The sequence below is a fragment of the Phasianus colchicus genome, chromosome 1 (assembly GCF_987193195.1).
Source record: "Phasianus colchicus chromosome 1, bPhaCol1.hap1.1, whole genome shotgun sequence".
NCBI lineage: Eukaryota > Metazoa > Chordata > Aves > Galliformes > Phasianidae > Phasianus > Phasianus colchicus.
This window is the reverse complement of record NC_143436.1, coordinates 156,929,127-156,947,678: the sequence shown is the minus strand read 5'-3', so window position 1 is coordinate 156,947,678 and position 18,552 is coordinate 156,929,127. Positions and strand designations below refer to the sequence as shown.

General features: G+C 39.5%; 1 protein-coding gene across 8 annotated transcripts in view; it reads right to left on the bottom strand.

Moving 5' to 3' along the window:
• KLF12 (KLF transcription factor 12) overlaps positions 1-18,552 on the bottom strand; it is a 276,242-nt gene that overhangs the window by 132,208 nt on the left and 125,482 nt on the right. The window lies entirely within an intron of this gene.

The following is an 18,552-nucleotide window of genomic DNA, read 5'->3' as shown; positions in this document are numbered from 1 at the left end:
GGCACTTATTTTGGGGTGATGAATCACTGCCATCATTCCAGCCACATGATGCTGCTTTATTCACTCTTTGCAGAAAACGTCTTTTCTGGACGGCACAAGCCACCAACACCTCTCTTGGTAGAGCTGTGTCAATAGGTCATTTTTGACAAACCTGAGAATCCTATGATCCAAGGTGGCTATGTGTAATCCACAGCCCCTGGTCATTTGCTGATCACCCACCAAGATGTGGGAATGTTTGTAGATCTCAAAGACCTTTCTTTTAGTAGGAACAATAATCTTTATTTTCACCAGTTCCAAACAACAAATGATGGAGGATTCTGTGAAGTCATGAAAGGTGTCAATGATAGTGCCCATTTCCATTAAACTAATGCTACACTACCACAGTAACATTTCAAGTTCTGTCAAAATCTTGAATGAACTTGCAAAAATTGGAAAAAAAAAAAAAAAAACCACACAGAAACACCCAACTGAACATTTTGATACATTTAGTTCAAGTGTGTTTCTGAAATCCTGCTCTCCACAAAGACCTTGGCAGCCTCACCACAGGCTGCTGGGAGCAGGGCCAACTGACATCCCCGATGTCATCACCAGCTAGAAATTTCACTCCCACTACCTTCAAAGCCCAAGATGACAGTGAGGAGAAGCAGCTTTATTTGGAAATACAATGCAAGTGATCTTTAATGGCAATACAGGTTGTCATGATTTATTTGCCCTTTCCCTTTGCCTCTTATTCGGAAATTGAGAATAGTTCAAAGTCTGACCCAGTTTCTGGTACTTTCTCATCATCACTTGAACACAGATTTCCACAACAGCAGTGCTCACCATTACAGAATACTTATATATAGGTGATCAACTACTTTCACAGCAAAACAGCTATTTCACAAATGGTATTCCAATAAATCAACAACAAATAGTTGTTAATTTATTATTGACAGATAGTGACAGTTTCTCACAATATTAAGAACTGTGACAAAGCCAATGAATGCACACCACATGCTTCAAGGTAGTTTGAGGATCAGAATAGTGTTTTGTAATTTCTTTTGCCGCCCCAGAACAGGCATCTCATAACACAAAAACCTGCCTTACCTCACAGTATCAACTGAATTGTTATATTCTCTTCATTCTGCCTTTACACTGACACTAACAAGTGCCAAGCTCAGTCCCAAGAATGCATCTGTCTGTAACAACCATCCACCACAAATTCTTTCATTTTGAGATGCATCAAGAATACTGGAATAATAATAATTCATACACAGATACACATGCATGAATACAAAGTATAAAACAAATATTTAGGTTATAAAAATTCTACATAACATTTGGTATATTCTATGTAGTTATACTCAGTCTGATTGTATATGTAATTATATTATATACTAATTTATTCATATACATATTAAAAAATGTGTACCTAGAAAGACATTTATAATAAGCACTTCATACATTTTTGAGACCAGGGCAATTCTTTGCACCCTATGTTTCTTCTTAGTGACACTCAGTGTAAAAATCAGCATAAGAGAGTGGCATCACTTCAGTATCTTTTTCTCTTTATTTTTCTTTGCAAACTCTCTCTTAAAAATAAATAAATAAATAAATAAAAGAGAGAACATCAACGAGTTCTTCCCTTTTAGCCATGCAGTTCTTCCTGAGATACCCTCAATATAGGAGGATCAATATTGGAGGCTCAGGGGAGATCTTACTGCACTCTACAACTTCCTGAAGGGAGGCTGTGATGAGGAAGAGATTGGCCTCTTCTCCCAGTCAACAAACAGGACCTGAGGAAATGGCTACAAGTTGTGCCAGAGGAGATTTAGTTTAGACATAAGGAGAAACTTTCTCTCTCAGAGAGTGGTCAGGCCTGCCCAGGGAGGTGGTGAAGTCTCCGTCCCCGGCAGTGTTCAAGAGGCAGCTGGACATGGTGCTGTGAGATATGGTTTAGAAGCTAGTGGCAGCAATGGTGATGGGAAGACGGTTGGATGAGATGATCTTGTAGGTGCTTTCCAACCTTGTGATTCTATGATTCTATGAATATCCTAACGAACTCTTCATACTGAGAATTTCTGCTTATTACAGTTGGTTTTCCACCAGCATAACCTTACTGCTGTCCCTTAAAAGATCAAAGGCAAAGAGGAAGAATTCTAATGAAATCAACTTTAATTCTATTAGGTCATTAGATTTCAGGCTGTGCTTATGAATCTATGCTTTGGGGCTATCACTAAAATGCCTCTTTCAGCTTTTTGCTTCTTTTTCTTTTTTTTAAGTATCTTTTTAATTATCTTATTAGAAATGCACTAGCTGCTCCTGACATCCAGCAATGAATATTTCTGTGAGTATATGCAATATATTGTGGTTACCAGGGCACAGAAACAGATGCCTAATATACCCTGCACACAGACTTGTTGCTTCCAGCTTGCAACCCCACAGTATGCAGCAGATTCAAAACAACAAAACTATTTCTATCCCTCTTTTTCATTGTCACCTCTAGAGCAGAACTGATCACTTTTAATTAATGTATTATTGAAAGGATATCACAGCAATGTGCCATATATCACTCTGTAAAGCCATAATATCCATCTAGAAATCTTTTCCAATTGCAACAAATCTACATTTAAGCTCTTGTCTTATTTTTCAATTCTTATACCCAACAGTACTAAGCTCCTCTTTTTCAGAAAACAGAACACTACTACCCCCATATGCTAACAGAAGCATACATGTTTTTAGAGTGACTAATATAAAATCTTTACGTAATACTAAACTCAGATGTTTCACATTGCAAAGAAACATTTCAGTAACATAATACCACTTTACAAACTAAGAGTTTAAGCAATCAGCATATTAGTTAGTTCAAGACAATTGCAGTTAATATTTCAGTACAATTCTCTACCAAAAGCCCACCGTTTGACAGCAGCATTGTGTACAGATTTATTTAGTTAGGAGGTTTCAGCAGCACAAGGAACTGAAACTCGCAGAAACTGTTCTGTACATTTACACGTTAGGATAATCTTTTTAACAAGACACATAGACCAAGATGGGGGACCTCAGAAAAGACTCTACCCCTGTTGTAAAATATATTATCCCAAAATTTCCGTAGAAACTTTAAAACCTCTTTTAAATGCTATCGGGCTACCACACTGGTATTGCTTGAAACACCAGAGCCCGTTGCCTCTGAAACTCCTTCAAACCCTTTGATGCCATATCTGAGAGCACCTGACACCTTGCATCTCCAGCTGCTAAGCCTCTGGAACAGAAGAGAGCAGGGCCAAGGCTACCGATGAAATATATATACATAAAATGAATTAGCTGCATTTATGACTATATGTACAAACCTAAAAGATCAATAGCATTAAAGATCTGATCTGCAATACCTAGGTGGGCACCTAAATCCTCTCTGCTGAATTGGAAATGAGGGACATGAATGCTCTGATGGATCTGGAACATAGGCTGCTTACTATAAAGCAGAGATTTACCTTCTAGTTCTGCCCATCTGTCTTTCTGCTACTTCCCTCTGTTCTTTTACACCTCTGCTGCTGTTGTAAAACCAAAGGTGATCATTTCTCAAAACAACTTGTCAAACAACTGCTGCTATACTGTGGCTGGTTAATCAAATGCATCCCTTTTCAAATGTACATGCTGTTACTTCATCTGCCACTTCAACTTAGCAGCTCTGAAAATTCAGCTCCATTTGTAAACCACAGCCTGTCCCAATCCATTACCACATGACACTTGGTCAGCAAGCAGACTGTAAATTAACATTTCCATCTTCTGCTGTAGCCTTTTAGTCATAGTAATTACAATAAAATCTCTTTAATCAGCAGGCTCATAAAATAACCAATGACTTTTATTTGAGGAAGACCTTGTGATGCAAGTTACGTCACTAGCTGCAAAGGAAGAAGATCCAAATTTGCTAAGATAGCAAAGAGGAGGCTTTCTCACTTTCTAGCCATGACTAGCTACTAGATACACAGATGTAATATTTGCTGCTGCTATTGGCTGAAACAAGCATCAGATAATCTGTTTTCTTGTGCATTCTCAATATATATTTCAAGTTATTTTAATAAAATTATCCTATAAATGTGTGCAGATCACCTACACTAAGAAAGACATGCTCCTGTAGTATTATTTCTGTAGTATTCAAGGCAGCCTTTTCAATAGAGCTTATAATTAAAATAGCTTTTGATGGTGAAATTGGGCCTCTGTTGCTAATCAAAGGACCAAAGACACCCCTCAGCATGCATAATTCTGCACCTCTTTGTTTCAGGGAAATCTTGACAGGAAAATAATGGTTCCTTCCATTTCTTTCTTCTGCATCAGTTAACCAGGGAAGGTTATTCTGCACAAGTCTCCCAACTGCTACAGCATAAATTACTTGGGAAATGGAGTCAGAGGCACAGATTTCCCAGGAAACATTCTGCATGCCATTTGCACTGGGGATGAGTGAACTGACTAGCAAAACAACAAAAGAGCAAACAAAACAACAAAACAAAACAGCAAAACCTATGTGTATGACACAGGCCAAATTCAGCAACTGTGTTAAGTTTGGGAAAACTTTAGTCAGAGGAAACTGCTGGACTTCCATGCCATGCCCATTTCTCACCCTTCAGGTTTCCCCAAATATGGTTTCAGATCCAGCTAACCACAAGCACAGTACTGCAAAGACTCTTCAAGGGCTTGAAAGACATGAAAACAAGTTCTTTTGCAACTTTCCGTATTGAAATGGTGTCCATCACAGATGAATCTTCAAATTCTTAGGTTTATAGGACACAACTTGGTTTTGAACCTACAGATCTAGTCACAGGAACATGAAAATTGCTCGGGTTGGAAAAGACCTTAAAGATCATCAAGTCCAACTACAACCTAACCATACTACCCTAACTCTAACAACCTCTGCTAAATCATGTCCCTGAGCACCACATCCAAACAATTTTTAAACACATCCAGGGATGGTGATTCAACCACCTCTCTGGGGAGCCTATTCCAGTGCTTAACAACTAGAAGTAAAAGTAAAGAAGTATTTCCTGATACTGGGGCAAAGAATATATGACCACAGTGAGAGGTGACAAAAAATAACAGGGAATAAATGTGAAAATGGAAAAACTATAAGTACTTCTTTCAGTCTCAGTCTCCAAGATTGTCAAACAGATGCTGATCCCACTTTGCAATGTTTTGATCCAGTCATTGATTTATTTCCCCCAAAAAAGTGAAGAAGCTTAATCTTCAGACAAATATTGAAATCACTGCAGCTAAAGAGCTCTCAAAAATAAGCCTTTTTGGTTTGGAAAAGCTTCTTATACTTGTAAATTTCATTCATCATTCTTCTTCAAACCTACAAGTCCAAGACAATAAATCCAAACCTTTCCTTAAAACTAGCAAAATAGTGATGACAGATGTCCTAGGGCAAACTTGACCATGACTTAACTACTCCTGTGCTCCCTCCTCGAGGTTACTGGCCAGGCAGGTTTTTAAAAGATACAAATATCCTCTTATCTTGACTACAACCCCCTCTATGCCTGGCTTCTGCAGAACATTCCTAATTCAATGAATTTCCAGTCTTACTATGAAAATAAGACAATTTAGATAAACACCAGCATGAATTTCACATCACTTTGCTCCTTTGTGAATTCCAATAGAGAATGTGTCCAACAGGATATGGCCCTCTGCAACAGCCTTAGAAGCAGTGGGGATACAGCTCCCTAATGAACTATCATTTTTAGAGGTCCTTATGAAAGTACTGTCTTTATTATATGAATATCTCATTTCATGACATAGCTTATTTTTACTGGCTTTATATGTCCTCTGTATTGCCTAATTTCATATTAAAAAGCCAAGCAAAAAAGTTCCAGAAGTAACTCAAATATTTGTTTTGATGAAGTGTAACTAAGTTTCTGGAGAGAGCATCATCAATATCTTCCTTACCCGGACCAGTGTGAGTAGCAGCCATTTCTTTCCCACATGCACTTACAGAGGGACTGGAGCTACACCCATACGAGATGTCACAGGAAGCCATTTGGGGACACCATGAACAAAAAAGAACCTGAGATAAATAGCAAGTGTGACATTACCAGCAGCTAATCCTTTCTATCAAACATCATCATGTTGCTCTTAGAGTAGATTCAAGGACACAAGCTATCTTACAGGGTTGCATCTCATCTTATTTTTAGCTTTAAATTAGACAGTCTGATAAAGACAATGTCCCTAGAGGCCATTCCCACACACTACCTCCTACCACCCACGGAGATCATGGGGCACAGCCTTTCCATGCTCTACTTTGCATACCATACTGAAAAAACACCATTCTAAAAGTATCTGCTTTTCCCCACCCCTCCTCCTCAAACCTTTTCTCTTCCAGAAGTAGTGATTTATGCTGTTATACAACCTCTTCCAAAACTTACTTTGACTTTATTCTCAGACATGCCAGTCCAACTACTGGAGCAGCAGGAGAGAGACTGAATTTGATACCAAAACGTCTTCTCCTTCATGGAGATGCCATTTTAAAAAAAAAAAATTAGGAGCTGTTTTTAATCATTACCAGCACTCTCTGGGCAAAAGGGTTTTATTCTGATTTCAGCTGCAGTCACAGCGACGCAAATGAACTCTTACTTTGAAACTGAAAGCCTTACAAAAAGTTGAAGGACACATTTGTGTTATTTTTTTTAATGCACAATCAAACGTTCTATCTGCTGTCATGGTCAAGAGGTGAAGACAAATTTCCATAATTCAGCCAGAAAGTATACAATGTAAACACTGAAGATTTAATGGCAATTATCTTCAGATATGCTGAATCCTGGTTGAAGGATCCAAGAATTCAAAAGCTTGTCTGAAAGGTCAATCCAAATCCAAAAAAATGTAAAGGACTGCCCTTGTTGTTTGGTTTCCCACAACTTTCTTAGGTCAAAGGTGCTGTATAAAAAAGGGGCAGGGAAAGTGTCCAGTAAGTGTTCTGGAGTACAGAAGAGTCTGGAAAGAAGCCGTCCAAGCAGAATTTCTTTCAAAAAGAAAACGTCTTTATAAGTGAAACATATTGATTCAGTAATTTAATACCCCCCACTCAGCAATATTTTTCTTGCTAGTGTTAAACTCAATGTTCAGCAGCATACAGCCACAGTCTTGCCAACAGATAATTCCAGTTTTCATACTCAGACCCCATGCTTTATAAAAGTTGGCACCTTTACGAAAATTAGATCTTGTACAGAAGGCTGCTTCTGACAGCAAAGCCTGGTGATGTGTTATCATCCTCTTCTCATCTCCCTATAGCTTATTAAAAACTGCATTATCGCAGAGCACTAGTCACTACTGAGACACTTTCAACTCTGATCCTTTGCCTGTATTTTTGCCTGCCGACTAAGCCTGCGTTTTCATTTCAAAGTCCTTTTCACTACTACTTTCCAGTGGTAATAAACAGAGTTTTTTTTTCAGGTAAAAGCTGTCTTGCTGCTTGACACTGTTCAGAAATGTTTTACAATGACTGCTACAGGAAAATATCTTAACTTCTGGCTAGTCTCCAATGGCCTTTGAAACTATCCAAGCTTTTAAACCTGAGTGTATGAAGTTTATTTTCTTTGTAGCACGTGAAGCCTAGCAGTTACCTTAATTGACCCAGCAGAAAGGAAAACGTTGAGCAGCGTTGCTCTGCACAGCCAGAGCAGGGAGTGCACAATGCAGGGACAGGATGAGGCACTTCAGAGAAGCTTTGTTTTTTCTCTGAGTTACAAGCAGTGAGCACATTGCTTTAACAAACTAAAACAAAACAGCAGACCAGAGTTTGGTTATAGAGGATGCCATTCAACATTTTTGCTTTTAAAGTCTGTTCCAGGAGACACTTGGTGTATCTGCAGACACTGAGGTTCGACCAGGAACACTGCAAAATGTTCAAAACTTCTAGAGAACTGAAAATGCAAACTCCACACTGACATTAATAAGTACACCGTGTATGTCAAGGCCCGTTTTTAGAATTAGAATTCTGACTGTTATCAGGAAAGATCTCTTACCTACCAACAGGACATTACGAATAATTGTATTTCTCTACTGCCCATAAAATAGAACTGAGCAAGTAATACAACATGTAGTATCACACTGACATGTCTTGATTTGGTCATACATAGTTTTTGGCCATCACAGTCCTTCAAAAAGCTTTCCTCTTCTCTACCTGACAGTGTGTACGTATGATGAGTCTAAATAAATATGGATTCAGTCATTCTGAAGAGTAATTATAAGATAAACCATCATATTCTCAAATACAGTTGTACTGATTAAACCACAGGAAAACAATTCAGGGTTCCTTTTTTTTAGAGGGGTCAACAACTCAAATTTGGAAATATGAACAACTCCTACAACAGTGGGGTCTTGACTTGAAACAGGATTTTCCACCTCACAATGTAATACAAATCCAAGCCCCTATTGTGGATGCAGCTGGGGGAGGAAGGGCTGTATGTATGCATGGCTTTACTCACCTCACCTAGAGATGCCAGGGATTATAGCAACATTGGTCATTTACTCATGCTTGCATAAGGCATAGAGAATGAGACATGTGCCTACTTCTCTCTATGTTGAGTTTATAGAGAAAAGTTACAGTGGAAAAATTATACTATGACTCTACTCCTACACAGCACAAGACACAGTTAAAGAGTAAGTACCTCAGCTTATCATATAACTTGGAGACTCACCAGCCTACAACAGGGATCTCAGGATATTTCTCATTTCTACAATAAAACAACTACTACTGTCTAATTCAAATAAAGCAGGCTCCCATTTTCATGTGGTTATGGTAAACTGCCTGTATGCACAAAATATTTGTAAGTCTGTATGGGAAAGGTTGAATCCTGGACTGAAACACTGATTGATCACCTGAGGCAAGGACTGAGTCAGTTATGGGAACATGGGTAAAGGCAATTCAGCTGTGTGACCAAAGGGGTGGAGCCTGGCTGCACCTCAGACCTCATTTAAGGGCTGACTGCCACTAGGGAAGGATCTCTTCTTGGAGATCCCTCCTTTTTGGAGTTTTCCACTGTGAACCTAGATCCTCAGATGGGTAAGTATTTCTTCCTTGATTGTTTCTTTTCCACCATGATAATCTTTCCAACAATAATATCTGTAAAGTACCATCCTAACCATGCTCTTCCAATTGTACTAAAGGCTCAAAGTACGTGAAATAAGAGGCATAGGTTCAAAGGACTCAAGGAACAGTCCTAGCTACTACCTTGTTCTTCCTGACAGCTTATTTTCTCTTCTCCCCACAGATGCTAACCCAGATACAGTTAGGGATTAACTTTATAAACAGTGTCTGCTATCAGTGGCACTTTTCCATGTGTTATTTATAGTCTTCGCTGTGTGAATCAATGAGTCCAAAACCTCACTGTCTGCTGTTTTGGATTTTGGAGGGCTCACAATGAACACAAATACGCTGTGTATCATAACCAGAGTTTATTGCTACCAGCCTTACATGCACTGAGCAGCATCTCACTCTCCAAACTCACTGCTAAAATTTTATATCACTACTTATCTCACTGTATTACCTGAACACTTTCCATATAAAACTGATAGCAATAGGGAATTCCTTAGCAGGTTCCATCAACTGCCCTCACATTTTGGGAAATGCCTGCATAAGGCAATGGACTGCGAGAAAATAGTTTGTTAGAGAATGTGGGAAATGTTTAGCGTGGTGAAGTTGTTTAAATAAGTCTAAAGTCAACATTAAGCCATGTCTTCCCCAGTAAAAAGATCTTCTCAAGGAGACAGTAAAATGATGACCAAACAAAAAGAAAGCAAAAGTATTCACTCAACTGCATCCATCTCTTATCTGCCGTCTCTGTCTTTCTGATTTACTTAAAATATTGCAGTCAACAGTGCTTAATTTTTGCCAAGTTTCAGATGCGAACAAAGATTGCAGAGATGGAGTAGCAATAAATTAAAATTATTTACTCTCGTCTTGATGTATACAGAGATAATCCTCTGATTTTATCAGACTCTCCATTGTTTGGCCATTCATGATCTCATGTACCATGCAGTAACACACTAAACACCTCACTATCATATTAACAGAAGAACACTGTTCCACATTATCAATGCAAGATATTATAAAATATATTTTACAAATCTGTTTCCCCCATCTCTCCTCCACTCTTACTTGCTGTGCATTTAGCTGCCAAAAACACTAAATTTCAAATGCAGAAGTGAACCTTACAATGAACATCAACTAACGTCTTCTGACTGAACTGCAATTTAAAATGTCAGATTCAGGCAAATAAGTGAGCAAAACTCATGAGGGCATAATTTGCTAATGCTGTAAAATGGACTAATGCTGAATCTTTTTCCTCTAGTAATGACAGAGTTGGCCCCTAACAAGATATGCACGCACTATGAGGAGTAACAGGATCACCCCAATTCCGCCAGATGACTCTGGTTTTTACTTCTGTCTCAGTTCTTAACCAAAAACCCCACAAGCCATTAAAGAAACATATTCTACGGTAATGATGACAGACTATGTCCTAAAACGTATTCAAAGAACGCTGAGTACCCCAAAACAAAGAAAATCACCTTTGTAGAAGATTACAGTATTACAGAAATGTGCGACTGCAAGGCAGAAACTAATTAATGTTGTCATCCTAAAAACTGAAGCGCACAGATTTGGAAAGGTTTGTTCAGTCAGTGTTAAACCTTTCAGAACTCAGGTTTTACAACTTCAGGAGGCAGCCCATTACAATGTTTTGCTATCATTAATACTATTAAGATTTCCTATGAAAGCTGAACTTTTTTATTAAATTCAAGATGGAAATTCCTTGTCATCACAGCCTCAGAGAAAACAAAGAACTAATTTTGTCAGGTTGTCCTTATACAGTCTTTTCGATAATTTGAAAAAGACTTATTTAAAAAAAAATAAAAATCATTCTTTTCTCCTTTCTAGTCAAAGCAAGCATTTATCTGTCAACGTTTCCTCTACCCATTGCTTCTTAATTAGTTGTCTGGGTAGCCCAGAATAAATTCCAGCCTAAGCCTATTAACCTGAATGCTTTTAACACGAAAAAGTTATTTAACCTGTTCTTTCCTTTTTTTTTCCCGGTGTTCCTATGATGTTGCTGTTATTTCAATCATGCCAAGCATTCAAACCCAAATAACCTTCTTTGCGAAGACAGGAAGCAAGAAAGGTAAATTCCTATCCAAACGTCCCTGGAGGTGTTCAAGGCCAGGCTGGATGGGGCCCTGGGCAGCCTGGTTTAGTAATACATTGGAAGTTGGTGGCCCTGCCTGTGGTGGGGGGACTGGAACTTCGTGATCCTTGAGTTCCCTTCCAACTCAAGCCGTTCTGTGATTCTATTCCAACATTTGTGTCGTCCATTATTTTTCTCCTTTAGATAAACCTTATAGTTTCTTTTGTCTCCCTCTACTTACAGAAGGCTTTTGTTATTAACAAAACTTTATTTTAATGTCACCTCCCTTACTCAGCATCTTTTAATTCGCCCAGTAAGCTTCTGATGCTCTTTTATCTTCATAGTTACCATGCTGCCAGAGTTTAAAAACATTTCTCCTTACTGCCCCCATACTGTTGTTCAGACACTTCACTCTTATTAGACAACAGTCTCAAATTAAGTCTCAGCTTACCTGCAGAGAGAAATAGCTAAAAGATCTCAGGTTTTTAATATTCCTTTGTAACTGAATTTCAAAGCAATGCTAAACAAATCAGTCAGAGAGCATCAGCCAAGCAGTCCACCCACGTTCACAACCTTTCTTTACCTAATAATAATTACAGATTGTACTACCGACAGCCTTTAATAAACAGCATCAAGTTTAGAAGGAAGACATCTGTAGGGACCCTTCTGTTGCCATGGAAATATCTTCAGGCCGAGCTGTCTGTAGCTCTACACATTAACTCCGCATTAACCTATTATTATGTTTTTCTATGGGTATTAGTTCAAATTACGGACTAACTCACCACAATTGGATTATTACAAATGATATTACGTCTGACTCTGAGGGATTCCAAATAACAAGGAGTCACAAACGCTACATAAACAGGTAACTGCCTTTCCTTTCAGACAAACTGGATGCTTGCCTGATGTTGTACAGCTTTTATTTTTGTAAGGTCTTGAACATTTTCAGCTTCCACTGGCAACTGGATGTCAGGGCAAATCAGCAAGGAGAGAAGCTCTACTAGCAGCTCTCCAATAGGTCATGACTAGATTTTTTTCATGTATTTTAGTTTGGATACAACTTAAGTCATGTCAGTTAAACACATGAAACAGATTATTGCTTTTTGAGACACATAATTAACGCAGAAACAGTCAGGAGCACAATGAACAACACCAAAATGACCTTGAACTTACACACTACAGTGACAGGCACTGTAGAAGTGTACAAAAGAGAAACTCTCTCACACAGAGAATCCCCAAATATTTTGCGACTACACACACAAAGCATCAATGAAGTGTAGCCACTCAAAGGGTACAGGGTATTAAGAGACTTGCCCACAGCATACAGCACAACAGTGAGATCTTTAACACCCACACAGTATAAACAAGATCTCAGTTTTTAAGCTCTCATCCAAAAGACACCCACACAGGCAAGTGCACAAGATTCAATTTACTTATTTCATATAACTGAAGAAAGAAACTAACCTCTGTTGAGACATGAACCATTGGTCTCAAGCAGGGTGAAAGTTCCAAGCTCAGAAATTACATTTTTCTTAATTACCTATGACATTTTGACCACTTTTATGAAATTAAATAGGGCATAATTGAAGATGTTCCTTACTCTGACAATATTTCATATTGTCAATAACTTTTAAACAGAAAATCAATCAGAAGAGTTTTCCCTTGGCTTGAATTGTGACACTTAATTTTTTTTCAACAAATATTTGATCAGAGACTTTTCATGACAAATGTCCACTGAAATACAGGCAGCGTCTTAAGCAGGAACTGAGTGATATCACAAAAACCCATGAAAATTAGATATGAGAAGTATGCCAGGAAATACAAAGCTGTGTTTTCTGGTACAAATTCTATCTGCTAGTGAAAATACTGTTAGTGAAGTTTCTCAGGTAATGAAAACTATAATAAAACCATATTCTACAGGCTTGTTTCTTTTCTAATACGTTATGTGTCTGCAAAATGAAAAAAAAAAAAAGGAAAAAAAAAAAAAGATTTTATGGGACTGCCCGGAGTCTGACAAGTGATTTAGGACCTATTTTTGAACTGCTGACTCAAGCAAAGTTCACAGAAATTGTCCTTCAGACCCTAAAAGTCTGCAATTATTGCTCAGAAGTAACATTAAGCTCAGTTGACAGCTTAAAAACACCTATTTTCATAATAAAAACTGAGCTTTCCCTCTTTTTTCTTACACCTTTCCTTCAATCTCTATTTTATTTCTTCTTGATCTTATCCCCTCCAATTTGCTTCTTCAAATAAGCATATGGACGTTTTCTGTAAAATTAGAAATGCTTGATAACAGGTTTCCAAGATGGAAATTTTCAATGATAACAAGCAGACTAGCTATAATCAGTGCCAGACACGCAGCCCCACAACCAAAGAATTAATCTATCACTCCAGTGACTCTAACCATGACATTATGATCCCAGGGTGAGTGCAAACTTACTTCAAGTTTCACTGCTGTTGGGTGAAGCAGCAGTCCCACCTCCCTGGTGCCCCCAGCTTGCCTCCTCCTCCTGCTGCCACAGGGACACTGGCACTAGGGAACCAGCAGGTTGAGAACAGCCTTACTGCCCCCAAAAGAGTATTCATTTTTATTCCCTTTCAGTGCCTCTGATGCCACAGCAAGACTGTGGCTGGGTGATGGGGGTTGAACCCATGCGGCCAAGATGAGGTAACAGGATGGATGCTGTGCATTGACAGTGAAGGTGACAATCACAGAATCATAATCATAGAATAACAGAATGGCCTGGGTTAAAAAGGACCACAGTGATCATCTAGTTTAAAACCCCCTGCTATGTGCAGGGTTACCAACCACCAGACCAGGCTGCCCAGAGCCACATCCAGCCTGCCACTGAATGCCTCCAGGGATGGGGCATCCGCAACCTCCTTGGGCAACCTGTTCCAGTGTGTCACCACTCTCTGGGTGAAAAACTTCCTCCTAATATCTAACCTAAACCTCCCTGTCTCAGTTTAAAACCATTCCCCCTTGTCCTATCACTATCCACCTTGCAAACAGCCATTCCCCCCCTGTTTATACGCTCCCTTGAAGTACTGGAAGGCCACAATGAGGTGTCCCCGGAGCCTTCTCTTCTCCAAGCTAAACAAGCCCAGTTCCCTCAACCTTTCTTCACAGGAGAGGTGCTCCAGCCCTCTGATCATCTTAGTGGCCAATGAAGTGGAGGTGTGAGGGTGACACAAAAGAACAAGGCCAATGACATATGCCTGAATGGCTGGATTCCAGTGCAATCAAGTCATGTTCTGTACTGTCTTCTTTTGTAAGCCCACTGAGATCTGTGAGTATGGATCATTCTATCTTCACACTCACTGAAAAATGTTTTCTTGTGAATTTAAATTACACAATTGTCTACTAACATTTGTGCAAAACTCCCCATTCATTCAGCACTCATGATAAATGGCAATCAGTGAACGAGACAACAGGTCCTATTTGTTATTCCACTATCACTGATGGCTGCTAGATGCTCTGTTTCATTTGGAATACGCCACTCAGCCACCTTATGTAAAACTTTCTCATTAATGTCCCATAAGACACCATCAGAATTCAAGGTTTACAGAATTCCCCATAGTTGTACAGAACCCTATGCTTCACTATCTGAGACCTTGTAGTACAGAGAATGTGCTGCCTTTGGGACTCCACAAGTGACACTTCTGTTCCGTGCAAGACACAAGATATCAGTACCTTTTATCCTTGCAGCCTCTGCCACTGGAAATCCTCCTTCAGATAGAAGTGCCACAGGGATGAGTCTTCATGAGTACAAAGGCTCCACCAAACTGACTGGGCCCAAAGTTAGCAATCTGATTAAGGCACATCAGATAATACTGCCTGCGACAAAGCATGGATGGAAGTAAAGGAGGACGATGGACACAAACTGCACACCCTCCCCTCCATGCTGTGTAAGCTGCAGAAGTTAAACAACTGAATAACAGTGGAAAGCCAAATTTAAGCTGCGTTAAATATGAACTATGCCAGATGAACAGCAGGAATAATATGCAGGTCAGTAATTTTTTTTTTTTTTTTTTAATTAAAAAGGCAAATTAAAGATCTCTGTAGATTCTAAACTCAATCCAGTTCCAATTAAGACCAGTGAGATAATGACAAACAATCTAGCTGCATTTAGCTATACAACAAATGATCTCTGGTAGCATTACTGGCTTCACAAACAATATATTTGGAATATATTTCCACTGGACAAAACAATATATTTCTCTCACTGCCAAGAACAATGCACATATTAGCAGAAATAACCAAAGATCCCACCAGCAATTTCCACACACAAAAAAGACATTCCTATGATTTCTGATACAGTTTTAAATTTCAAGGTAGGAAAAGAATAGTGAAGAATTTTTTAAACAATATACTTTTCAACTAATCAAACCCCAAAGCAATTTAAAAATGGAAGTAGTTAAGAGCCAAGGCAAGACTTGCACTAAGAGAATGCCACTTCCTAAGCAAGAGAGTTCACGTTCAACAGCTTGGTGCTTTAGAAGAACTTGCCACTTGACACACAGCAGTTGCGTAAGTGAGAAGACTGATGCTAATTAAATCAAGAGACTGCCACAAAAGGTCACGTTATTTAATATATTATATTCTTGGGCCTTTAAAGAACACTTAACATATGGCACTTCCATTTTTTATGTCAAGTTTCACAGACTTTTCTTACATTCTTTATATGAGATCTCTGTTTATGAAGACAAGTTCTTCTTATGAAAGAACTTGAAATACTGAGTGACAAAGCAACAACACATAATACATGTGGGAACTAACCCATGTTGGGCGTACACAACCATGACATGTAAACTGGTCACATGTACATACATAGCTGTTCTGGTGATAATGGGTTATATTACAGTAGTTCTGCTGAGAAACAAGACTATTTTTAAAAAAAAAGAAGATACCAGGTTATGGAATAAGATGTGTAACACATTCCTTCAAGTGCAGCATGGGAGATAGACTAAGCAGTAAAAGACTTCCCATTTTTCAGGAATTCATTTCACTTACACTGAAGACTTAATTATATTGTCTTACCATTTTGGGCAGATGGCTGGGGGAGTCCTAAGTAACACCTCTGTTTTAAGCCAACCACAACAAAAAACATAAAAACTCATTATAAATCTGTATAATACATATATAATGAATGACAACGCTGTTGTTTTGAGAGACCTTGAAGCTACAGTGGATACTTGTCTGAGAGCATCAGCCCAACAGTGTTCAGATGTTCCCACATTCCCACATGCAAACAGTGAGCAGGGAGTGAGCAAAACAGAAAATATCACTGTACAACTGAATAAATCCAAGAGGCACCATGTAACCCTAGTTTCCCATGTGGGAGTCAACTCCTCCAATGCATCTTGATACTCCTAATTTGCGTTGGTCATCCAAGCACCCATTTGCACAGCAGAGAAAAATCAGGGTGCTAGAGAATGATTTGTCCTCTCTGCCTTAGCAATGCAAGCTGATTCACTCAGACACTGCTTTCTAAGAGTTAAAACAGCAGCTTACTGAAGAATCCCACATTTCTTATTTGAAACTGGTATGGTAGTTCCAAAACAATGTGCAAAAAAGCTATAAGGATGATCTGAGAAGTGAACATTCAGGGATATATAAAGCAGATAATACATTTTTCAGAATGCATTTCAGAATAGCTCAGAAAAAGATGAATAAAGTTCAATGACAAACATGAAAATCCTGATTGACAGAGTTACACAAGTGCAATTAGTAGACAATAGCTATAGAGGAAGTGAAGAGTGCTCTTCCACATAACAAATACAACTACCACATTGCCACAATTGCTATGGAGACCAAAAAGCATAAATGAGTTTTAAAAATGAATTAAACAATTTAACAAGGGAGAGTTCATTAGTAGCTATTAAACACGGATAACAAGCAGCGTCCCCCAGGGGTCTGTCTTGGGACCGGTGCTCTTTAACATCTTTATCAATGGCATCGATGACGGAATCGAGTGCACCCTCAGCAAGTTTGCTGACAACACCAAGCTGAGTGGTGCGGTTGACACAGTTGAAGGACGGGATGCCATTCAGAGGGACCTCGAGAGGCTAGAAAGGTGGGCCCGGGTGAAGCTGATAAGGTTCAACACAGCAAAGTGCAGAGTTTTGCACTTGGGCCGGAGGAATCCCAGGCATCCATACAGACTGGAAGGAGTGGTCTTTGAGAGCAGCCCCACAGAGAAGGACCTGGGGGTCTTGATAGCTGAAAAACTTAACATGAGCCAGCAGTGTGCCCTTGCAGCTCAGAAGGCAAATGGCATCCTGGGCTCCATCAAAAGAGGGGTGGCCAACAGGAACAGGGAGGTGATTGTCCCCCTCTACTCTGCTCTTGTGAGGCCCCATCTGGAGTACTGTGTCCAGATCTGGAGGCCCCAGTACAAAAAAGACAGGGAGCTGTTGGAGAGGGTCCAGAGGAGGGCCACGAAGATGATCAGGGGACTGGAGCACCTCCCCTGTGGAGAAAAGAAGGCTGCAGGGTGACCTCATTGCAGCATTTCAATATCTAAAGGGAACCTCCAGGCAGGAGGGGAATCAACTCTTCACAAGATAACAGCAGGGCAAGGAGAAATGGTTTTAAGTTGAGGGAGGAAAGACTGAGGTTGGATGTCAGGGGGAAATTCTTTACAGAGAGAGTGGTGAGGTGCTGGAACAGGCTGCCCAGAAAGGTTATGGATGCCCTGTCCCTGGAGGTGTTCAAGGCCAGGTTGGATGGGGGCCTGGGCAGCCTGGTCTAGTACTAAATGTGGAGATTAGCAGCCCTGCATGTGGCAGAGGGGGTGGAGATTCGTGATCCTTGAGGCCCTTTCCAACCCAGACCATTCTGTGATTCTGTGAAATACAGAAGTTTAAGTATAGCAATGTGCTTAAAATCCCCTGAAAACAGCTGACTGACAGCAGTTCTGTCCAAGGAAGAACTGCTCGACATAGACCTTTTTCATCTTTCCTGTTTTCCTCACCCACTGCAGACCATATTGGAGCATGTGGCCAAATATGCCTTCGGCTTGCCTCACCATGGTGGTTACAGTACTCCTGAAGAGCCAACTCTTCCACTCCACACAGGCAGATTTAAACCACAAACTGTTCTAATGCACAATATGTTTTACCACAGACTCATATAATAAAGGGTCTATTTGCTAACAGTCAGTTTAAGTCCTATTGTGGATTTTATCACTCAAAATGTCATGCCTGGTACACAGCCAGATGCCATTTGGATACAAATCTAACCGGGAAGTTATAAAGCTTTGTCATGTTCCCCAGTAAGAAAACTATGCAGGAGACAATTTGATCAAAGTATAAAATGAAGAAGCAGCTTATTCCTTTAATACAGCTTTACATTTCTTTCCTGTCATAATGAACAGCACTGTGACAGCAGAGTTCACACCATACAGCT